Source organism: Triticum aestivum, chromosome 7A (assembly GCF_018294505.1).
Source record: "Triticum aestivum cultivar Chinese Spring chromosome 7A, IWGSC CS RefSeq v2.1, whole genome shotgun sequence".
Classification (NCBI taxonomy): Eukaryota; Viridiplantae; Streptophyta; class Magnoliopsida; order Poales; family Poaceae; genus Triticum; species Triticum aestivum.
Window position 1 is genome coordinate 370,385,300 of NC_057812.1, and position 25,504 is coordinate 370,410,803.

Below are 25,504 nucleotides of genomic sequence, written 5' to 3' on the forward strand. Positions count from 1 at the left end.
CTCACTAAAGTAAGCTATGGGGTGCTTCTCTTGCGTTAACACACCTCCTATGCCATTACCACTAGCATCACAATGAATCTCAAAGGGCTTGTCAAATTTGGGTAAAGCAAGCATGGGAGCATGAGTAAGAAAATTCTTAAGCTCATTGGAAGCGGTATCTTGGAATGGTCCCCAAACAAAAGGCGCATTCTTCTTGCTCAAAGCATGCAAAGGAGAAGCAATGGTGCTAAAATCTTTCACAAAGCGACGATAGAAACCCGCAAGGCCAAGAAAGCTACGCACTTGATGCAAGTTGGTTGGTTGGGGCCAAGTCGTAATAGCATTGATCTTGGACTCATCAACATGAACACCCTTAGAAGATACAACAAAACCCAAGAAAATGAGCTTATCACGCCGAAAAGGCACTTTTCCATGTTAGCAAAAAGATGCTCGTTTCGAGGAGTTTGCAAAACGGTTCGAACATGGGTGACATGATCTTTAAGAGATTTGTTATAAACAAGGATATCATCGAAGTAGACCACAACAAACACACCAATGTAAGGGCGAAAGACATGATTCATAAGATGCATAAAAGTACCCGGTGCTTTAGATAGACCCATAGGCATGACTAACCACTCATATAACCCGAACTTGGTTATGAAAGAGGTTTTCCATTCATCACCCTCAGGTATGCAGATTTGATAGTAACCACTTTTAAGATCAATTTTCGAGAATATAGTGGCACCACTAAGTTCATCAAGCATATCATCAAGGCGTGGAATGGGATACCTATAGCAAACAATGATAGCATTGATAGGTCTACAATCGGAGCACATGCGAAAGCTACCATCTCTTTTTGGCACAAGAATGACCGGGACGGCACAAGGGCTCAAACTTTCATGCACATGTCCATGGTCTATGAGATGTTTTACTTGCCCTTGGATTTCTTTGGTTTCTTCGAGGTTGATGCGGTATGGAGCTTTGTTCGGAAGAGGTGCTTCGGGGATGAGGTCGATGCGGTGCTCGATGCCTTGTAGTGGAGGTAGTATCGGACGTAGCTCGTCGGGGAAAATATTGTGAAATTCCTGCAAAAGAGAAGACAACACTAAAGGTAGAGCGTGAGAGGTGTTAGCGTTTGGTGCGTTGTCCTTGCACAAAAGGACATAGTGTAGGACACTTGATGGGTTCTCACACACTCCTCTTATCTCACTTTTGGTGGCAAATAGGACTAAGTTCTTCTTTTCGCTCATCGTGGAGGCGCTCGATTTGGGCTTGTGGAGCTCACTCTCTTTTTGGTGGCTCGCTCTCTCACTTTTCTCTCCATGATGGTTGGCTTGCTTGTCGGCGATCACTTGGATTGGAGACATGGGGCGAAGTACGTACTCCTTTCCTTTCATCTTGAAGATGTAGTGGTTCGTCTAGCCGTTGTGGATGACACCTCTATCAAATTGCCATGGGCTTCCAAGAAGAAGTGGCAAACGGTCATTTGAACGACGTCGCACTCCAAAGTGTCTTCGTAGGCACCAATTGTGAAGGACACTTGTACTCGATGCTCGACTTGGATAGTGCCGGAGTCGCTAAGCCATTGAACTTTGTAGGGACGTGGGTGCTTCATCTTGGGCAATTGGAGTTTGGAGCAAAGTTCTTCACTTGCAAGGTTATGACAACTCCCTCCATCGATGATGACCTTGACAAACCTTTCATTGATGTTGGCCTTGGTATGAAAGATATGGCATCGTTGGTCTTCTTCTTGGTGATGTTGTAGAGTCAAGACCTTAGAGACAACAAGAGCGGGACTTGAATATTCATCGCAAAAGACTTGTTCCTCTTCATCGTTCACTTGCTGGTGTATGGACACTTGCTCAAGGGCTTCCATTTCTCCTTCACTCATTAAGTCATAAGTGTCGCCGTCGTTGAGGATCATGGTCCGCTTGTTGGTGCACTCATAGGACTTGTGGCCTCGGCCTCCACATGTGAAGCATTTGACGGAACTTCTCTTGACCGTCTCATCGGTGAGGGTTGATGATGATGACGCTCTCGGCTTGAAGTTGCTTGTAGTAGGATGACTTGGAGTGGTCGAAGCTTTCTTGGAACTCGACGTGTTGATGTTGGTTGTAGAAGGCTTGGTAGACGGTGTTGGAGTCGTTGAAGCTTGGGTGTTGGAGAAGCCGTATGTCTTGGATGAGAACTTGGCATACTTGAAATCATCTTGTACTTGGCGTTCCGCTTTGGTAGCTTGATGCACTAGCTCGATGAGGTTCGAGTATGGTTGGAAGTCGACGATCTTCTTGATAGGATTATTGAGCCCATTCAAGAAACGTGCTATAGTTTGCTCATCATCTTCCGTGACATTGACTCTTATCACGACAATCTCCATTTCCTTGTAATACTCTTCAACGCTCTTGGCTCCTTGCTTGAGTAGTTGAAGTTTCTTAAAGAGGTCGCGGTTGTAGTAGGTAGGCACGAAGCGTGCTCTCATGACATCCTTCATTTGCGCCCAAGTAGTGATGGGTGGTTCACCTCTTGCCTCACGGCGCTCGATAACTTGTTCCCACCAAATGAGGACATAGTCTTGGAACTCAAGGGACGCCATCGCGATCTTCTTCTCTTCGTCATAGTTGTGCAAGAGGAAGATTTTATCGACCTTCAATGCCCATGAAAGGTACTCTTCGGGATCATTGCTTCCATTGAACTTGGGCATGGTGAATTTTAGCTTGCCGTAGCGTTGCTCTTCATTGTGTTGGGGTCGGGGATGATGAAGCCCATGTTGTTGATGATTGTCAAACTCATGTTGCTCTTGGCGATGAGGGTTGTCGACCTCATGTTGGTCTTGTCGTGGAGGATTTCCATTGTCTTCATGCTCTTGGTGAACTTGATGTTGTTGGCGAGCTTGTGGAGGAACTTGTCGAGCTTGATGTTGCACACGAGCTTGATATCGTCGTTCGTGAGCTTCTTCACGAAGTCCTTCTTCATTGTCACAAGCTTGTCGGCCTCGGTTGGCTACAACTCGACTTGAATCTTGAAGGGCACGTTGCGCCTCAAGTTCTTGAGCTTCACGGAGTTGTTGTTCTTGGCGTTGTGCCTCGGCAGCTTATTCTTCATGTTGGCGTTGTCGCTCCCGTGCTAGCGCAAAAGCCTGTTGGGTTTGATGTTGTCGGTGCTCTTGAGAGTTGATGTCGCGTAGAGGATTGAGGCTTGCTTGACGATCGTTGCGCAAGGCATGTCGAAGAGTGTTTGATGTCTGTGTACTTGAGCCGGAGAGGGTGGAGTCGGAGTGTCGACTTGAGCGGCTCCGTCTTGATGAGGACGAAGTGGAAGAAGAGCGGTTGAGCAACAAAGCACGAATCTCGTCCATCCTTTCATCGTTCTCTTGCTTGTGATCATCGAGCTTGTGGTCGAAGTAGTCCCTTGTACATTGCTCGGAGAGTCGCAAGTCGGCGGCGAGCTTGTCGATGCGTTCACTCATAGCTTGTTGCTCTTGATGCAAAGCACATTGTGCACCAAAGAGGTGGATCTTGGTGACATAGGAGTTCATGCCGTCTTCTTGTCCTATGAAGAGTGGGTTGGTAGATGTACTTGGCCTATCCATCATTCCATGAGAAATATGTGAGTGAGAGAAAGACAAGAACGTATACCAAATGTACCTTGACCGAAGTTGAAGGTGGATCAATGATCACTCCAATGTGGAACAAGGAAATAGCACAATTGGTACCAATTCTTGTTGATTTCTCACACCTACACAAGTAAAAGCTTATGGTGGAGCTTGGTTAGGATGGTGGCACATTAATTGATGCAATTGTTAGTGAGCTTCAATAATGTTGGAAAATATTCACAATTTTGCAATGCAACAAGTAGACCGAGTAATAAGGTACACGGAAACACACACGCAAAAGATAAGTGGGGTCGTGCAACCAAGGATGAGCGAAAATGTGGAATCCTTGAAAATGTTCTTGTTGCACAACACTAGAGAGACGCTAGCACAATTGCACAATAGGCGGATACAAGACTTGTGCACAACCTACTAAGAAAAAATTCAACGACTTCTATCCCAAGTATGCTCTATGCAAGGTGTTTCTATGATATGATCCAAGATGATCTAGTATGACAATCTTAATGTTGTATGATGCTATGGTTCTTGCTTAAAAGCTCTTTGCTTATCTTTCCCTTTTTCTTAAAAGCTTGTTTGGCTCCTTCTTGTTTGAGCTCTTTTCTCATGCAATGCTTCACGAACCAAGATAGCAATTGTGTATGCGATGACAACATTGTGACACAGGAGATGATACCAATATATGCACCAATGATGTATGTATGCTATGGGAAGTATGATCACTAATGTGCACAAGTCTCGTTGCCGGGAATACTCAAAGTCTAGTCTCGATGGGTAAGCGACGCAAAGGAGTAAGGCTATGATGGCTATCAATGTAATGGCAAGAATGATATGTCCAATACCAAGGTGAGGTTACCGGTACTTGCTCATGGTATGGTGTCAAAATGGTGGCACAAATACCAAGAGGTAGTCGAGGTGGTCGTTGTTGATGACGCGTCCGTGGTGAAGATGAGCGGCGGTGATGTGGATGTTGAACCTTACCTAAATAGCCGAAACACAATAGGACACGGAACCACAACTCAAATTCTCAAAACTCCAAGTGGAAACACGTGTCGAAGTGAGAAACAGGTAAGTAATGGTGGAGGTATGCGGAACTAGTGATGGTGTATAGGTGCTGCGGTGCGTATGCGGAAGTGGGGCGGTGGTGGTGACTATACTGAAAAAAAATCAGTTTCGTCCGGGAGCGTCGGACGTCCGGGATGGGCCGGTCGTCCGGTCGTCGAACGTCCGGAGGCGGTCGGACGTCCAGTGCCTGGGCAAAATTTCAGGCACGGGAAGAACAGATAGGGTTCGTGATGGGGATGGCGACAAAGGTCAAATCCAGGGGATTTTGTGGACGGAAAAGGTGGGAAAAGGGGGGAAAAGGTAGATCCACTCAAGGCAAAGCAAATCCACGGATCAAATCCAACAAAATATCAACACACCAACAAATCACAAAAAAAATTAGGGCTATTTTTGGTGGGGATTTTCGAAATTGGGAAGGAACACAACAAAACAAGGCTAGAAACACAACGGGGAGGCTCCAAAATCGTGATCAATGTGGCTCTAGATACCAAGATGATGTAGGGTAGGGACCCTAGGGGCCGATCTTTCACGAAAGGAAGGGATCCCGCAATGAACACGAAGAACACAAATGAGAAAACGAGGGGAAACACAAGGGAAAACACGAGAGAATCACTAAACCAACAAGAAATAGTCACACATGTACTAGATCCTCGAGTACATAAGAGATCACACGGTACACGGTCAACTAGGGACAATACAAAAGGTAACGGTCTTCTTCGTGAGGAGGTCTTGATGATCTTCTCCGCAAGGAGGTCTTGAATCCAAAGGGATCTTCTCCGAAGAGGGGTCCTGGTCTCTCTCATGGAGTAGATCCGATGTGGATGAGCAATGGTCTATCTCTAAAATGAGCTAAACCAATGCTAACCCTAGCTAGAAGGAATAGGAGGTCTATTTATAGTCTTAGTGCAAAAGGGGACGAAGTGGGGGGTACATGGGCTGCGGCCCAACACATAACAACACACATGCGTCAGACATTCGGGAGTCACCGTCGTCCGGAGGCTCATGAGGGTCCGGACTTCCGGTGCTCGTCGGACTTCCGTAGATTCGGCTCGGGTGTGCTTCGGTCGGACGTACGGTCGGGGTCGGTCGTCCGGGTTACTTCGGAAATCCGTAGTTTTGGCTTGGGTGTGGGGTGTCAGACGTACGGTCTGGGTCGGACGTCCGGAGCCTGGAGATCGTCGGACGTCCGGCCCTGGTCGGTCGTCCGGAGCCTGTAGCTTCTCCCGCATCTCTTCTTCTTCACGTCCATCTTCCTCTTCTGATTCTCCTTGCTCCTTAGCTTCTTCATGGCTAACTCCTTAACACCTGAGTATGCATAATGTCTCCGTTTGAGGTAGTAGCCATGTCTCATGTGCATCAAAGTGAACTTGTGAGAGGAGAGATGTCACCTCAGTTTCGAGAGCTCTTGCACGTGCTCGTGTCATGGGTCAGCTAGGCACTTGCCGAGCATATGGTAGGTCCGTGGGGATGACCTTGGGATGCTCCACATCATGTTCGACTACATCAACCATGTTGAGCTAACGCTTCCGCTTTTGGTCTACAATGGTACGTGGACACACTCCTCCCCTCTCGTTGCTATGCATCTCCTAGATTGATCTTGCATGAGCATAGGAATTTTTGAAATTGCATGTTGCGTTCCCCAACAGTGGCATCCGAGCCAGGTCTATGCGTAGATGATATGCATGAGTAGAACACAAAGAGTTGTGGGCGGTGCTAGTCATACTGCTTACCACCAACATCTTATTTTGATTCGGCAGCATTCTTGGATGAAGCATCCCGGACCAACCTTACATGACCACGTTCATGAGACCGCTTCCACCGACAGTCATGCAACTTGTTTTGCATAAAGGTGGTTGGCAGGTATCTATTTCTCCAACTTTAGTTGAATCGAATTTGACTACGGTCGGTCCTTGTTGAAGGTTAAAACAACAAACTTAACGAAACACCATTGTAGTTTTGACGCATAGGTAAGAATAGTTCTTAATAGAAGCCCATAGCAGCCACATAAAACATGCAACAACAAAGTAGAGGACGTCTAACTTGTTTTTGCAGGGCATGTTGTGATGTGATATGGTCAAGACATGATGAGATACACGTTATTGTATGAGACGATCATGTTTTGTAGAAGTTATCGACAACTGGCAGGAGCCTTAAGGTTGTCGCCTTATTGTATGAAATGCAATCGCCATGTAATTGTTTGACTTTATCACTATGCGTTAGTGGTAGTTGTAGAAGCAATAGTTGGCGAGACAACAACGACGCTACGATGGAGATACAATGGAGATCAAGGTGTCAAGCCGGTGACGATGGAAATCATGACGGTGCTTTGGAGATGGAGATCAAAGACACAAGATGATGATGGCCATATCATGTCACATATTTCGATTGCATGTGATGTTTATCTTTCATGCATCTTATTTTTCTTAGTACGGCGGTAGCATTATAAGATGATTCCTCACTAAAATTTCAAGGTATAAGTGTTCTACCTGAGTATGCACCGTTGCGGCAGTTCGTCATGCCAAGACACCACGTTATGACTGGGTGTGATAAGCTCTATGTTCACATACAACGGGTGCAAGACAGTTTTGCACGTGTGGAATACTTGGGTTAAACTTGACGAGCCTAGCATGTACAGACATGGCCTCGGAACACTGGAGACCGAAAGGTCGAACGTGAATCATATAGTAGATATGATCAACATAGAGATGTTTACCATTGAAAACTACTTCAGCTCACGTGATGATCGGGCATGGTTTAGTTGATATGGGTCATGTGATCATTTAGATGACTCGAGGGATGTCTATCTAGTGGGATTTCTTAAGTAATATGATTAATTGAACTTAATTGATCATGAACTTAGTCCTGATAGTTTTTGCATATCTATGTTGTAGATCGATGGCCCGCACTACCATTCCCTTGAATTTTAATGCATTCCTAGAGAAAGCTAAGTTGAAACATGATGGTAGCAACTACATGGATTGGGTCTATAACTTGAGGATTATCCGCATTGCTGCACAGAAGAATTATGTCCTTGATGCACCACTAGGTGACAAGCCCCCTCCCGCTAGTGTAGACGCTTTGAATGTCTGGCAGACACGGTCTGATGACTACTCTATATTTCAGTGTGCCATGCTCTACAGCTTAGAATCGGGACTTCAAAGACTTTTTGAACGTCATGGACCATATGAGATGTTCCAGGAGTTGAAGTTAATATTTCAAGCAAATGCCAGTTCTTTCAGTGAACACATACTCTGAATGTCTGGGTACCATAACCACTTGACTCAGCTAGGAGTTAATCTTCTGGATGATAGTGTTATTGACAGAGTTCCTCAATCACTGCCACCAAGCTACAAAGGTTTCGTTATAAACTATAATATGCAAGGGATGGATAAGAGAATTGCCAATTTCTTTGCTATGCTCAAAGCTGCGGAGGTAGAAATCAAGAAAGAGCATCAAGTGTTGATGGTTAAAAATATCACTAGTTTCAAGAAAAAGGGCAAAGGAAAGAAGGGGAAATTCAAGAAGAATGGAAAGAAAGTTGTCACTCCCGGGAATAGGCCCAAGTCTGGACCCAATCCTGAAACTGAGTGCTTCTACTGCAAAGGGACTGGTCACTAGATGTGGAACTGCCCAAGTATTTGGCGGATAAGAAGGATGGCAAGGTGAACAAAGTATATTTGATATACATGTTATTGATGTGTACCTTACTAATGCTCATAGTAGTGCCTGGGTATTTGATACTAGTTTTGTTGCTCATATTAGCAACTCGGAACTGGGGCTACGGATTAAACGAAGATTGGCTAAGGACAAGGTGACGATGCGCGTCGGAAATGGTTCCAAGGTTGATGTGATCGCCGTCGGCACGCTACCTCTACATCTACCATCAGGATTAGTTTTAGACCTGAATAATTGTTATTTGGTGCCAGCGTTGAGCATGAACATTATATCTGGATCTTGTTTGATGCGAGGCGGTTATTCATTTAAACCAGAGAATAATGGTTGTTCTATTTATATGAGTAATATCTTTTATGGTCATGCACCCTTAAAGAGTGCTCTATTTTTATTGAATCTCGATCGTGGTGATACACATATTCATAGTATTGATGCCAAAAGATGCAAAGTTGATAATGATAGTGCAACATATTTGTGGCACTGCCATTTGGGTCATATTGGTGTAAAGCGCATGAACAAACTCCATACGGATGGACTTTTGGAATCACTTGATTATGAGTCATTTGATGCTTGCGAACCATGGCTCATGGTCAAGATGACTAAGACTCCGTTCTCCGGAACAATGGAGCTAGCCACTGACTTATTGGAATGTATGTGGTCCGATGAGTGTTGAAGCTCACGGCGGGTATTGTTATTTCTGACCTTCGTAGATGATTTCAGCAGATATGGGTATATCTACTTAATGAAACACAAGTCTGAAACATTTGAAAAGTTCAAAGAATTTCAGAGTGAAGTAGAGAATCATCGTAACAAGAAAATAAAGTTTCTACAATCTGATCATGGAGGCGAATATTTGAGCTACGAGTTTGTCCTTCATTTAAAACAATGTGGAATAGTTTCACAACTCATGCCACCTGGAACACCACAGCATAATGGTGTGTCCAAACGTCATAACCGCACTTTATTAGATATGGTGCAATCTATGATGTCTCTTACGGATTTACCACTATCATTTTAGGGTTTTGCATTAGAGTCAGCTGCATTCATGTTAAATGTGGCACCATCTAAATCCGTTGAGACGACACTGTATGAACTGTGGTTTGGCAAGAAACTTAAGCTATCATTTCTTAAAGTTTGGGGTTACGATGCTTATGTGAAAAAGCTTTAGCCTGATAAGCTCAAACCCAAATCGGAGAAATGCGTCTTCATAGGATACCCAAAAGAAACTGTTGGGTACACCTTCTATCACATATCCGAAGGCACGATCTTTGTTGCTAAGAATGGATCCTTTTGAGAGAAGGAGTTTGTCTCGAAAGAAGTGAGTGGGAGGAAGTAGAACTTGATGAGGTAATTGTACCTTCTCTCGAATTGGAATGTAGCTCATCACAGAAGACCGTTCCCGTGATGCCTACACCAACTAGTGAGGAAGCTAATGATGATGACCATGAAACTTTAGATCAAGTTACTATGGAACCTTGTAGGTCAACCAGAGTATGTTCCGCACCAAAGTGGTACGGTAATCCTATTCTAGAAGTCATGTTACTAGACCATGACGAACCTACGAACTATGAGGAAGCGATGATGAGCCCAGATTCTGCGAAATGGCTTGAGGCCATGAAATCTAATATGTGATCCATGTATGAGAAGAAAGTTGGACTTTGGTTGACTTGCCTGATGATCGACAAGCCATAGAGAATAAATGAATCTTCAAGAAGAAGACGGACGCTGATGGTAATGTTAATATCTAGAAAGCTCGACTTATTGCGAAATGTTTTCGACAAGTTCAAGGAGTTGACTATGATGGGACCTTCGCACCCGTAGTGATGTGTCGTGGAGTTGTCACGGCAGATGTCCTAGCTGAAGGACTTAGTCGCAGGGCCATCGTAGCTAGGTTAGCTTAAAGGGGTTAAAAAGGACAAAGGACATAGAGAGTTTATACTGGTTCCGCCCCGTTGAAAGCACAATTGCTCCCTGGGTGATGTTGGTAATTAATGCCAACATATCTCTTGTTGGACTAATGTTTTTATCTAGTATATTTCAGATAAGTTCAACAAATGGAGTGGCGTGGACAAGAGGATGTGGAACCCTGCAAGATGCTAAGAACAAAGGATTGGCAAAATCTCAAAAGCTCAAGACTCTCCATTTTCATTTTAGTGATCCAAGATGAGTCCATAGGAAAGCCAATACTATTAAAAAGGGATGAGGTGTGGCTTAATGGTTTGCTTGCTCAAAGTGCTTAGTGATATGCTCCAAAGTCCTCAACCACTTTCTCATATCCACATATGTCCCAAACCAAAAGTCAAACTCGGCCCCGCCGATTTGATCTATCCGGCGCCACAGAATTCACTTGACATAGACACTGCCAGAAACCCTAATCATTTCGGTCTCACCGAGATGGGCTTGCAAACTCTCTGTTACCTGTTGCAACTATTTTGGTCTCACCGAGATATACAATCGGTCCCACCGAGTTTGCTCGACCAACTCTCTATTTTTTATTACCAAAATCGGTCCCACCAAGTTTGTGTAATCGGTAAAACCGAGTTGAGGTTTTACCCTAACCCTAGAACATCGGTCCCACCGAGTTGATCATATCGGTCCCACCAAAAATCTTAACGTTCACATTTTGAACTAAATCGGTCTAACCGAGTTTTACGATTCGGTCCCACCGATTTTGGTAAATTGTGTGTAACAACTAGATTCTGTGTGGAGGATATTTATACCCCTCCACCCTTCCTTCATTACTAAGGAGAGCCATCAGAACGTGCCTACACTTCCGACATACATTTTCTGAGAGAGAACCACCTACTCATGTGTTGAGACCAAGATATTCCATTCCAACCATATGAATCTTGATCTCTAGCCTTCCCCAAGTTGCTTTCCACTCAAATCATCTTTCCACCAAATCCAAATCTTTGAGAGAGAGCTGTATGTTGGGGAGACTATCATTTGAAGCACAAGAGTATGGAGTTCATCATCAACACACCATCTATTACCTATTGGAGAGTGGTGTCTCCTAGATTGGTTAGGTGTCACTTGGGAGCCTCCGAGAAGATTGTGGAGTTGAACCAAGGAGTTTGTAAGGGCAAGGAGATCGCCTACTTCATGAAGATCTACCCTAGTGAGGCAAATCCTTCATGGGCAATGGCCATGGTGGGATAGACAAGGTTCTTCGTGGACCCTTCGTGGTGGAGCCCTCCGTGGAATTGCGCAACCATTAACCTTCGTGGGTTGAAGTCTCCATCAACGTGGATGTACGTTAGCACCACCTATCGGAACCATGCCAAAAATCTCCGTGTCTCCAATTGCGTTTGCACACTCTAATCCCACCCCTTTACTTTCTTGTAAGTTGCATGCTTTACTTTCCTCTGCTCATATACTCTTGCCATGCTTTCTTGAAATGTATTGTGAATGTTTAAACTTGTGCTAAAACTCCACCTTAACTTGAAGAAACTAAAAACTGCTACTTTTCTTTGTTGAGGGTCTATCCCCCCCTCTAGACACCTCTTCTCGATCCTACAACTGGTATCAGAGCATTGGTCTCCATTGCTTTGGTATAATTGCCATTGGAGGAAGATGGATGAGTCTACATTGGGGAGTCTTAGACGTGAGTGCCTATACTTGATGGAGACGTCTTTCATGAGTGGAAAATTGAGATGCTTGAGATTTTCAATGAATATCACTTGAACAAGTACATTACTACTCGTTGTGCACGCCTTGTTGACCCCTTGCATCCGACCCTTGATGAGTCTATTGACATGATCCGTAATCTTAGAACTGTCAATTTAATCACTAGAGGATTACCTAGAAACTTGATTACTAGCTTGCCTGCTCTTGATTGTTCTTACACCATATGGAGATTTCTTGGGGAACGATTTCCAAATTATTCCTTGCAAAAATTAGATGAGATTCTTCACAAGTCTATTGCTTTGAGTAAGATGAATTCCAATGATCCTAAGTTTGGTGATTGTTTATTTGAGCTTACCAACCTGATGCGTGCCATAGGAGATGTTGGAATCATTAGCAATATCATCTCCGAAGCCATTAGAATTCATAGAGATGATTATTGTGATGATCATTTATCTAATGAATCACTCTCTCTAGGAATTGATCCATCACAAGATGATGTTGATCATGGATACTATGATGAGGATGATGATAGTGACTGTGATCTCGACGAGTCTATGAGACACTTTGGTCTTATGGCAAATCTTCGTGGCTACATGGCTGGAGGAAAGGAATGGGTTCTTGATAGTGGATGCACCAATCACATGACCGGAGATAAGGACATGTTTCATGAGCTTGCTGAAAACGACGGCCCTCAAAAGTATGTCACTTTTGGTGACAACTCAAATGGTAAGGTGGCCATCTCACATGATAGCTCCATACAAAATGTTATGCTCGTGAATCCCTTGGCTATAATTTACTTTCCGTATCTAGACTTGCTGACTTTGGTTTCAATGTCCTATTTACTGAAGTAGATTGCCAAGTGTTTCATAGAGATAATCATAAAGTGGTCTTTACAGGTTTACATAGAGGTGATCTTTACATTGTTGATTTCAATAAAAAGGCTTAACCTAGAACTTCTTAATTGCTAAATCTTCCAAAGGTTGGTTGTGGCATAGAAGGTTAGGTCACGTGGGCATGCGAAATCTTGATAAGCTAATTAAAGGTGATCATATCCTTGGAGTGAAAGATGTTTTAGTTGACAAGGATAGATTGTGTAGTGCTTGTCAAGAAGGAAAACAAGTCAGAGGAAGTCACCCCGTGAAGAACATCATGACCATGAGAAGACCGCTCGAGCTACTTCATATGGATCTCTTTGGTCCCAATGCCTATAAAAGTCTCGGTGGTAACTCATTTGGTCCAGTCATAGTTGATGCTTTTTCAAGATTTACATGGGTGTTCTTTCTTGAAGATAAATCGCAGGTCCAAAAGATCTTCAAAAACTTCGCTAGGAAGGCCCAAAATCAATTTGAATTGAAGATCAAGAAGTTTCGCAGCGACAATGGAACTGAGTTCAAGAACGCAAATGTGGATACCTGTCTTGATGAAGAAGGGATTCCACACAAGTTCTTGGCTACATACACACCTCAACAAACTGGAGTTGTTGAGAGGAAGAACTGGACTCTTATTGAGATAGCGAGAACGATGCTTGATGAGTACAAGATGCCAAAACACTTTTGGGCGGAACCGGTTGAGACAGCTTGTCATGCAACAAATTACTTGTATCTTCACAAGCTACTCGGCAAAACGAAATACGAGCTTCTCACCGGTAACAAACCCCAAGTTGGATACTTTCGAGTATTCTGCTCAAAGTGCTACATTCTTGATAAGCATCGTCGTTCTAAATTTTCTCCTAAATCTCATGAGGGTTTCCTATTAGGTTATGGCTCAAACTCTCACACTTACCGTGTCTACAACAATTTCACCTGAAAGGTTGAAGAGACGGTAGATGTGAAGTTTGATGAATCTAACGGCTCACAAGTATAGCAATTGCCAATTGATGTAGGAGACAAAGACCCTTTGGAAGCAATCCAAGACTTGTCTATTGGCAAGATTCATCCAACGGAGGTGAAGGAGAGTACCCCATCCATCCAAGTGGAAGCTTCTACCTCATGACAAGGTGAACCAAGAGTTTACATGGAAGCATCCACAAGTGGGACACGCCAAGATGAAGAGAACAAGGAAGTACACCAAGATGAACCCCATCAACCTCCTTCTCCACCTAGACAAGAGAACTACAACGTCAACAATGAAGAAGGCCAAGAAGAAGAACGAGATGATGTTCCAGCCCGACCCAAACAAAAGCTCTCACGAGTTAGAGCAAGAGTCATAAGAGACCATCCCGTCGAGCAAATATTCAATGATATCCAAACCGAGAGAATTACTCGCTCTAAAACTCATTTGGCAAACTATTGTGAACATTACTCATTCATCTCTAGCATTGAACCTATGAAGGTTGAAGACGCATTGGAAGATCCAGATTTGATAAATGCCATGCATGAAGAGCTACACAACTTCGAGAGAAACCAAGTGTGGACATTGGTCGAGAAGCACGACAACAACCACAACATCATCGGTACCAAATGGGTGTTTCGCAACAAGCAAGACAAAGATGGACAAGTCGTTCACAACAAAGCACGTATCATCGCCCAAGGCTACACTCAAGTCGAACGTATGGACTATGGTGAGACATATGCCCCCTTTGCTAGACTTGAGTCCATCCGCATCTTACTTGCCTATGCTAATCACCATGATATCACCTTGTGCCAAATGAACATTAAAAGTGCTTTTCTAAATGGAGAAATTGAGGAGGAAGTTTATGTTAAACAACGTCCCGGCTTTGTTAATCCTAAGAAACCCGACCACGTTTACAAACTCCACAAAGCTCTTTATGGTCTTAAACAAGCTCCTAGAGCGTGGTATAAATACTTGACCAAGTTCCTTATTGAAAAAGGGTTTGAGATTGGAAAGATTGATTCTACTCTTTTTACTAAAAGGGTTAATGGTGAAAATTTATGTTGGTGATATCATATTTGGTTCAGCTAACCCCCATTTTAGTGAAAAGTTTGGAAAGCTAATGTCGGAGAAGTTTAGATGTCTATGATGAGTGAACTCAAGTTCTTTCTTGGTTTGCAAATCAAGCAAACTAAGGAAGGCACCTTTGTCTCTCATACAAAGTACACCAAGGACTTATTCAAGCAGTTCAACATGCAAGAATGCAAAGGTATGAAAACACCCATTGTCAGTGTCAAAACCGGCGGATCTCGGGTAGGGGATCCCGAACTATGCGTCTAGGATCGATGGTAACACGAGACAGGGGACACAATGTTTACCCAGGTCCGGGCCCTCTCAATGGAGGTAATACCCTACGTCCTGCTTCATTGGTATTGATGAATATGGGTGTTACAAGACTTGATCTACCACGAGATCGTGATGGCTAAACCCTAGAAGCCTAGCCTATATGACTATGGTAATGAATATATCCTTTCTGGACTATCCCCTCCAGTTTATATAGACACCGAGGGGATCAAGGGTTTACATAGAGTCGGTTACATAAGAAGGAATCTTCATAGTCGGTCGCCAAGCTTGCCTTCCACGCCAAGGAGAGTCAAATTCGGACTCAGGTATAGTCTCCGGCCTTCATATCTTCACAGCCCATCAGTCCGGCCCACTAGATAACAGACCGGACGCCTGAGGTCCCCTTAGTCCAGGACTCCCTCAGTAGCCCCCGAACCGGTCTTCAATACCGAGGTGTTCGGCACACAAATTGTCTTCGGCATTGTAAGGCGGGTTCCTCCTTTAATTATCTCCAAGTGATGTATTCAGCCATCTGTTCCATGTCACTCCCCTCGGCTTCTGCGCGTTAAATAACTTCGCCTCCCACGCGTTAAGCGAAGGCGGAAGGTCAGGGTAATTTTGCAAATAACACCCCGCCTAGGCAAGGCGGAGCGCCTATTAAAGAGATCGGATCCTAGATCCATTCGGCACCATATAGAGGAAATCCCTGGAAACTGCTTGGGAGAAACCATTCCAACATGGCTAGCGTCCCTAGCTCCTCCACCTGTTCCGGCCCAGAGAAAGGCCAGTGGGAGATGTGTTCAGTGTACCACAGTCAATTGACGGAGCTACAGACGCAGGGATTTCTTCCCCCCGCAGATCTAGTTCATGTTCAATTGGGGCTAGATTCCTTCAACGGTGAGATTCAGGCAGAGGACTTTCCCAATCCATCTGGGGGAGAGCGAGTATGTTCCGTCCCCTACATGCTGAGGGGCGTTGGATTTCCCATTCATCCGTTCCTCTGAGGGCTTCTGGAATACTATGGCCTCCAGTTGCACAACCTCACCCTGCCTCCGTTCTGCACATCGCGGGTTACGTCGCTTTATGTGAATTATTCCTGGGTATCGAGGCTCACTTCGAGCTATGGAGGAAGTTGTTCTGCCTTGTCCCGCGTAATCATGAGGGGTCCATATTTGAAGTGGGCGGAGCCGAAGTATGGTGCATTGCTGACAGCGGATATCTGTCCGGTACACCAAGGAAGGCATCCGAAGAATGGCCTTCTGAATGGTTATATATTGAGGACGTCGCGCTTCCCGGCCCAGTACGAAAGGGTCTTCCTAAATTTGCAAGCGTTCCGCTGAAGAAACGCCATAGTTGGCGTCCTCAGAGTCTGGAAGAGGAGGATAGTGCAGAAGTTCGCCAGCTTATGAGCAAGATAAAGATGCTCGCCCAGTCCAGACTTACAATAATCGAGGTAATGGCGATCTCCATAGTGCGTGGGGTTCAGCCGCTACAATACAGAGGGCTGCCCATGTGGCACTATAATGGAGAGGATGACGCTTCCCGTTATGGCCGGAACGGTCCGGATACCCCCGCCGCTTTGGCCAAAATATTGGTCGAGATTTTTAAAGGGGAAGAAGAGGAGTTTCTTCGCATCAAGCATAGAGATGGATATTCTATGTATAATCCTCCCAGTTGGGTAAGCTTCGATCCTTCGATTCTACTCATTCCCCTTCTGGATTACTTTTGATAAATTTCAAGTCTGTTTGTTATGGCAGCACTGGCGGAAGGTCACCGAAGGACTTCATAGTCCTGCCCCACAGCCGGAGACCCACAATCGGGAACTAGATCCTGGGTTTGAAGAGGATCCGGATATATTCATGGTGCTTGCGGGGGAGTGTTCTTCCAGACAAGCTATGACGGCACATAAGTGGCCATCACCGCAGACTACCCTGGCCTTCTTCCTGCTTCTCATGTAAATAATTAAGAAACACCCTCTCTGAAAGAGTGATCTTATTCCGTCTCACCCATTGCACTATATTCTGCTTCACATGGGAGACGTTCGGTGATTTCCAAGAGATCGGCTCCCGCGTCGGACAATCCTTCCAAGAGGAAAGCAAATGAAGCTACAGCCATGCCTTCATCGAAGAGGTATGAATTCGCCAACCTGCCCCTGAGCAGTCACGTCCAACCGTGACCTTCCCATTTTCCATTCGCCAGGAGGAAGACGCGCCAGACTATATCTGAGGGTCCGAGCGGCCGTACTTCCCACAACCAGGATTCAAATCCTGCCGTGAAGACGAAGGCTGATGCAGGGGCGACGCCGGAATGTCCTCTAGTCAAGGACTCGGATGATGTATCCGTCACCAACTCGAAAGTGGAGAGTGCTATGAATCATCAGCATCGCCGGGCCATTTACAAGATCCTGGCTTTTCGGAAGGGTTGTTTAACGCCTTCAATGCAGCAGACACATACATCCGGGCTGCCCAAGATGGGATTAGCAGGGCTGCAAATTAACATTTGAAAGATATGCAGGTATATTCGCTTTGTTTGACTATGATAACCACATGCCAGTAGCCCCCGAGACTTAAAGGAGTTGAAACAACTGATTTAAGGATCAATGTACAACCAGGTGCTTACGGAGAAGCATACCCAGCTGGCTAAGGAACTAGAAAAGTGTCAGCGCTAGCTGCTTGCTGCTAACCCCGAACTGGAGAAATACAAGGCATCTCCAGGTAATGTTTTCCTCCATCAAAAATTCATAAGGCTACACCGATAATGTGAATCTTGGTTCTAATCTTTGTGTTGGGTCGTTTAGACCAAGTTCGAGAGCAGCTTGATGTCGCTCGAGGCGAAGAACATGGAGCCAAAAAGCTACTAGCAGCGGGTGAGCGTGTATTGACAAAGGTTGTTGAAGAGAAAAAGAAACTCCAGGATTCGAACATCAACCTACGCGAAGAACTGAAAGATGTGCGAGCGCAACTAGCCGACTCTGTGAAGGAGAACAAGAAGCTCCGAGGCGGCATATTCAGTGTGTGGCCGCTTTTGTCTTATAATAGTTTGGAGGTGGCGGTAGCTGATATAGCTGTAATTGCAGGTGTGTTGACGAACCGCCCCGAAGAGGAAGTGTCCGGATCATCAAATGATCTTCTGCAGGAGCTGTCGCAGTTGCATGAGCAAGCTCGGCAGGCTATGCGGAGTGTAGCCAAGGCTTTATGGCCATCCGACTCCCCTCCAGGAAGCATGGAAAAGCTGGTAGAGCTGTTCAAGGGAGCGCGGCGGCGTATCCGGCTGTGGAAGATATCTGCCTGCCGAGAGGGTGCGCGAGAGGCCTGGGCCATGGTGAAGACGCGCTATACCAAGCTGGATCCTAATCACATGGCTCGTGTCGGGCCGGTAGGGCCGAATGGGGAAGAAATTCCCGTTAGTATAGTATATGGCCAAGTAGAGGTGGCCGCCAAATATTCCCAACAGGATTGTAAGTTAGACTGCCTGTTGGAAGGTGTAGAGGAAGAGGTGTTCGAGTTCAAATGACTGTGTACTTTCCTCATCTAGCTGAATTGTATATCATTTGTCATGGCAGACCTTTTCGCTTCAACCTCCGGACTCTAAGGTGCGGAGTGTTTCCGAATACCGTCGCGGCCGAATAGGCCGGGGTATGCTTGGAAAACTAGGCGTAGGGGTCATAGTTGCTTGAACAGACAAGTTGTATCCGGCTAGCTATGTTATATTACATTAAGGTCGTAAGAAACATCTTCCAGAGAGAATAGTTCCGTTAAGGGTTCCTTTCCCTGGGTGTGCATGCATTTAATGTACATGTCCGAATTGCGATGTAAGCACTACAGTTTGTATAACTCCTGGGGGTGCACAATGGAGTGAGTTTAGAAAACATCTTTAATTGACCGACCGAATATTCCCTTAAGAACGCTAGCTTTCGGCTTCACCCAGTCTGAGGTACACATCCGGATGACCCGGTAGTAACAATCGCAGAGGTGCTCCCTTTATGCCCTAGCCGAACTAACGGGAACGTAGGGCATAAACACAGGAGCCAGGCAACCCAGCTTGGCCAAAACTTAAGTCATATCGATGCATATAGTGGCTAAGAAAAGGTACATATGGAAAAACTCATATGTGAGGAGCTTAATGCTCAAGAAATGACAAGAACTTCTGTCCGAGAAGCCCCCAGGTACAAGCAACATACATGTTTAAAGATGTATGTGTCGATGTTGTGCGGTCTGGCCGTACCGAAGCTTTAAAGCAAGAAAGAAGAAAATAATCGACAAAGAGAGAGAAAAAAATAATGGAAGCTACAGGGGAGGAGAAGACGAACACGGGGTTTGGCGCTAGGCATAGAATCTTCGGAGTCTGGTCGTGTTCCAGGGGTTCGGCTCGAGGCGATTATCTGATGCATCACGAAGATGGTACGCCCCTCCGGTGAGGACTTCATCAATTATGAAGGGACCCTCCCATTTGGGCTTGAGTTTGTCCTTTTTCTTCTCTGGCAGGCGTAGAGCGAGTTCGCCAACGTTGTAAGTCTTGGCCCGTACTTCTCTGCTTTGATATCTTCAAGCCTGCTGTTGGTAAAATGCTGAACGGGCTTTTGCAACATCGTGTTCCTCCTCTAGGGCATCTAGGCCATCCTGCCGATCAAGCTCGGCTTCTCTCTCTTTGTACATACGCACTCGGGGTGATTCGTGAATAATATCGCAGGGCAATACGACCTCTGCGCCATACACCATGAAGAAAGGTGTGTATCCGGTAGTGCGGTTGGGCGTGGTCCGTAGTCCCTAGAGTATGGAGTCGAGCTCCTCAACCCAGTTCTTGTCTGATTCTTTCAAGGACCGCACTAGTCTGGGCTTGATGCCACTCATAATGAGACCGTTGGCCCGTTCAACTTGACTGTTGGTTTGTGGGGGGTAGACGGAGGCGTAATCGAGTTTAATACCCAGATTAGTACACCAAGTTTTTACCTTGTCGGCTATGAAATTGGAGCCGTTGTCAGTGATGATGCTGTGTGGGACACCATAACAGTGCACAACGCCGGATATGAAGTCTATCATCGGTCCGGATTCGGCCGTTTTGACCGGCTTAGCCTCTATCCACTTAGTGAATTTTTCCACCATAACCAGTAGATATTTTTTCTTATGGCTTCCCCCTTTAAGGGGTCCGACCATATCGAGTCCCCAGACCGCAAAAGGCCAAGTGATGGGGATTGTTTGTAGGGCGGTGGGGGGCATATGGCTTTGATTGGCAAAGAGTTGGCATCCGATGCAACGTCGGACAAGGTCATGTGCATCTGCTCGGGTCGTCAGCCAATAAAGTCCTGTATGGAAGGCCTTCCTACCAAGGGCCTGAGCTGCGGCATGGTGACCGCCGAGTCTGGCATGGATTTCAGCCAAGAGTTGTCGCCCCTCTTCCTCGGATATACATCGTTGTAGGACTCCGGTGGCGCTCTTCTTGTAGAGCTCTCCATCATGAACCTTGTAGTCTTTTGAATGCCAGACAATGCAGCAGGCCTCATTCTGGTCCTCGGGAAGCTATTTTCTGTTGAGGTAGGCCAGGAAGGGTTCGGTCCATGGGGCAATGACTGTCATGATGAGATGCGCCGATGGTGTTATTTCGATGGCTGAGCCCCCGACGATGTCGATGTTTCCGGGATCTTGGATTATGTTTGATTGCGGACTTGAATTGTCGTTTTCCCCCTCCCACAACACGAATGGCTTAAAGAGCCCTTAAAGAGCCTTTCCAGGAAAATGTTAGGTGGGACGGGTTCGCGCTTAGCGCCGATACGAGCAAGAACGTCCGCCGCTTGATTACTTTCTCGGGCCACATGATGGAACTCGAGTCCTTCAAACCGGTCCAATATTTTGATGACTGTGTTACGATACGCTGCCATCTTTGGATCTTTAGCGTTGAAATCTCCGTTTATTTGAGATATTGCGAGGTTCGAGTCCCCACGTACCTCTAGGCGTTGTATGCCCATGGAGAAAGCTATCCGGAGACCATGTAATAAGGCATGTATTCGGCTGCATTATTGGAGTCTGTGTATAGTATTTGGAGAATGTACTGGACGATGACTCCCGTAGGGGACGTTAAGACGACCCCCGCTCCTAATCCTGCCAGCATTTTGGAGCCATCGAAGTACATGACCAAATTGGAGTATGTGTCGTACTCTTTAGGGAGTTCGGCCTCTGTCCATTCGGCGACGAAGTCGGCCAGTACTTGGGACTTGATGGCTCGACGTGGTTTGTATGTAATATCGAATGGGAGGAGTTTGATGGCCCATTTGTCAATCCGACCTGTAGCATCGTGGTTGTTTATAATTTCATTCAGGGGTACTTCGGAGGCCATCGTTATCGAACACTCCTGGAAGTAGTGACGGAGCTTTCGGGATGCCATGAAGACCACATATGCTACTTTTTGATAATGAGGGTACCGGGATTTGCATGGTGTAAGGACAGTGGATACGTAGTATACTAGCTTCTGAAGCGGGAATTTATGTCCGTCCTGTTCTCGTTCGACGACGAGTACAACGCTCACTACCTGGTGTGTTGCCGATATGTATAATAACATCGGTTCGCCGACGTTTGGTGCGGCCAGTATTGGATTGCTCACAAGAAGGGTTTTTATTTCCTCCAGTACGGCTGTTGCCGTGTCCGTCCACTCAAAGTGGTCGGTTTGCTATAGAAGGCGATAGAGTGGCAGTGCCTTTTCTCCCAATCTGGAGATAAAGCGGCTTAGAGCTGCTACGCAGCCCGCAAGCTTTTGCACTTGCTTAAGATCTGTTGGCCTAGCCAGTTGTGACAGAGCTCAGATTTTGGATGGGTTTGCTTTCATTCCTCTATTGGAGACGATGAAGCCTAGTAGTTTTCCAGCGGGGACGCTGAAGACACACTTTTCCGGGTTAAGTTTAATGTCATATGCTCGGAGGTTTTCAAATGTAAGATGTAAGTCGTCTATTAGTGTCTCGACGTGCCTGGTTTTGACGACGACGTCATCGACGTAAGCTTCTACTATTTTGCCGATCTGTTTCTCCAGGCATGTTTGAATCATGCTTTGGTACGTGGCGCCTACGTTCTTGTGCCCAAAGGGCATGGTGTTGAAGCAGAATGGCCCGTATGAGGTTATAAATGTTGTTGCGCCTTGATCGGACTCCTTCATTTTGATTTGATGGTATCCGGAATATGCATTGAGGAAACACAATGGGTCGTGTCCTGCAGTGGCATCGATGATTTGATCAATGCGGGGGAGGGGGAAGGGATCCTTAGGGCAAGCCTTATTGAGGTCTTTGAAATCGACGCATAGGCGCCAGGATTTGTCCTTCTTTGGTACCATCACCAGGTTTGCCAACTAGTCCAGGTGTTTGATTTCTCTAATGAATCTGGCCTCGATGAGTTTGGCCAGCTGTTCCCCCATTGCTTGTCGCTTAGGTTCAGAAGCCGCAGTGATTGCTAGACTGGTTTGAACCCCTTTAATATATTGAGGCTATGTTCGGCCAGCTCACGTGGGATCCCTGGCATATCTGAAGGGTGCCAGGCGAATATGTCCCAATTTTCGTGCAGGAATTCTCGTAGTGCGGTGTCAACTCTTGGGTTGAGTTGAGCTCCGATAGATGCTGTCTTCTTGGGGTCCGTTGGGTGGACCTGGAATTTGACTATTTCCTCTGCTGGTTTAAATGATGTGGATTTAGGGCGTTTGTCGAGGATCACGTCGTCCCTGTCCACCGTGGAGTGTAGTGCAGTTAATTCGTCGGCTGTGAGGGCTTCGGATAGCTCCTCCAGGCCAGGGTTGCGGTTTTGTTTTTGGCACGGAGTGCTATGTCCGGATCACTGACGGGAGTGATTATACCGTTTGGTCCAGGCATCTTGAGCTTCATATGCCCGTAATGGGGTATGGCCTAAAAGCGTGTAAAAGCATCCCGCCCCAACAGGGCGTGATATCCGCTCCTGAAAGGGGCCACTTGGAAAGTTATTTCTTCGGACCGGTAGTTCTCCGGCGTGCCGAATACTACGTCAAGTGTGATTTTGCCCGCACACCGCGCCTCCCGACTAGGAATAATTCCTCGAAAGGTTGTGTTGCTTTGGATGATGCGGCTCCTGTCTATTTCCAGTTTATGGAGTGTGTCCTCATAAATGAGGTTTAGTCCGCTGCCGCCATCCATGAGGACCTTGGTAAGTCGAAACCCGTCCACGATGGGACTGAGGACTAACGCAGCTGGCGCTTGCACTGTTCTGTACTTGGTTCGTCGCCGGTGTTGAATGTTATAGCTGTGTCGTTCCAGGGGTTTATCGTAACAATTTGGCAGACTTCGACGAGCTCACGGAGTGCCCTTTTGCGCTTGTTATTTGAAGCAAATGTCTCAAAGACCGTCAATACTCTTGAGTTATCGTCCACTGGGGGATACCGTTCTGAGTCGTCCTTGATAAGGATATCCTCGCCGCTTTTGGCTACCTGTCGTAGTATCCAACATGCTCTAAGGCTGTGGGTTGCCACAATATCTGGTGTTTTATGTATTTTGCATGGGCCATCGAGCCACCTGATCAGAACGGTGCCGTGCCGCATAGCGGTTCTGTGTTTCTTGACTGTTGGACTGGGCGTGCTGCGAGGGTGCGCCATTTTCGCCTGTAGGGGGAGTTGAGTTGAGGCTGGCAGTTCCCAGCGAGCTGCCTGAGTTTTCCAGGTGCTCTCCATCGCACTGTATTTTTGTACGATGGTTGCTAAGTCAGCAAATTTCAGTATGCAGCGGTGATTGATGGCGTTGAGGATTGCTCCGTCCGTGCAATTGTTGCAGAATGCTGATATTGCCTCTTCATCACGGCAATCTTTATCTTGTCCTTGACAAGGAGGAATTTGGCCCAGAAGTGGTGGACTGTTTCCTGAGACTGCTGTTTTATGCTCACAAGAGTTTCTAAATCCGGGTGGGTGGGTGGAATTAAATCCGAACCCCGACCCGACCGATTATCCGGAGTCTGATGATCTTCCGGGCTTAACAGTCCGGGTTCCGGAATACCTTCTGATTGTTTAGGACCGTCATCCAATGCTATGTTTGGAAGGCTGGTTGCATCCTTTCGCGGGTGGGTATCCGGCTTTTCCTGGTCGGTGATCCGGACATTGTCCGTCTTTAGTATAGGAGAAAACTCGTCGTCCTGCTCCACGACTACCGCAATCTGGTGGGTAACCGGTAGGGTCTTGATTTCTCCTTGATCTGTTTTAAGCCCGATCTGGTCATACTCTTTGGCTATTCCCAAAGCAGCGATGCGATCTAGGAGTTCATTCAAAGACGAAAGCTCTGCTGGATCCATCTGCTTGGAGTGCTCGGAGTTGATGCGAAGGGGGTTTTCGATGGCCCGAGAGGTCATCATCGGTTCAACGGCCGAACGGGCGATCATAGTAAAGCCGCCCAACAGGAGGGTTTGGCCCAGGGCCAGAGCTCCTCCAGGGGTGATGTTGTCTTTAAGGAAAAGGCGAGCCATCGAGCCTTTTGTCGTCGGCACAGTGGAACTCTCAATGAAAGCACCAATGTCGGTATCAAAACCGGAGGATCTCGGGTAGGGGGTCCCGAACTGTGCGTCTAGGATCGATGGCAACAGGAGACAGGGGACACAATGTTTACCCAGGTTCGGGCCCTTTCAATGGAGGTAATACCCTACGTCCTGCTTGATTGGTATTTATGAATATGGGTGTTATAAGAGTTGATCTACCACGAGATCGTGATGACTAAACCCTAGAAGCCTAGCCTATATGACTATGGTAATGAATATATCCTTTCTAGACTATCCCCTCTGGTTTATGTAGACACCGAGGGGATCTAGGGTTTACATAGAGTCGGTTACATAAGAAGGAATCTTCATAGTCGGTCGCCAAGCTTGCCTTCCATGCCAAGGAGAGTCCAATCCGGACTCAGGTATAGTCTCTGGCCTTCACATCTTCACAGCCCATCAGTCCGGCCCACTAGATAACAGGCTGGATGCATGAGGACCCCTTAGTCCAGGACTCCCTCACCCATGCCTACTAGTGGACATCTTGACTTGACTAAGGATGAGAAATCGGTTGACCAAAAGGTTTATCATTCTATGATTGGTTCATTGTTATATCTATGTTCCTCCCGTCCCGATATTATGCTAACTGTGTGCATGTGTGCACGATATCAAGCAGGCCCCAAAGAAAGTCATCTAAAGGTTGTGCAAATGATAGTGAGATACCTAATTCATACACCAGATTTTGGCATTTGGTATCCTAAGAGGTCTTCTTTTGATCTTGTTGGCTAGTCTGATTCGGACTATGCCGGTGACAAGGTTGATAGAAAGTCCACTTCGGGTACTTGTCAATTTCTTGGTAGATCTCTTGTATCTTGGTCCTCCAAGAAACAAAACTCGGTATCCTTATCCACCGCCAAAGCGG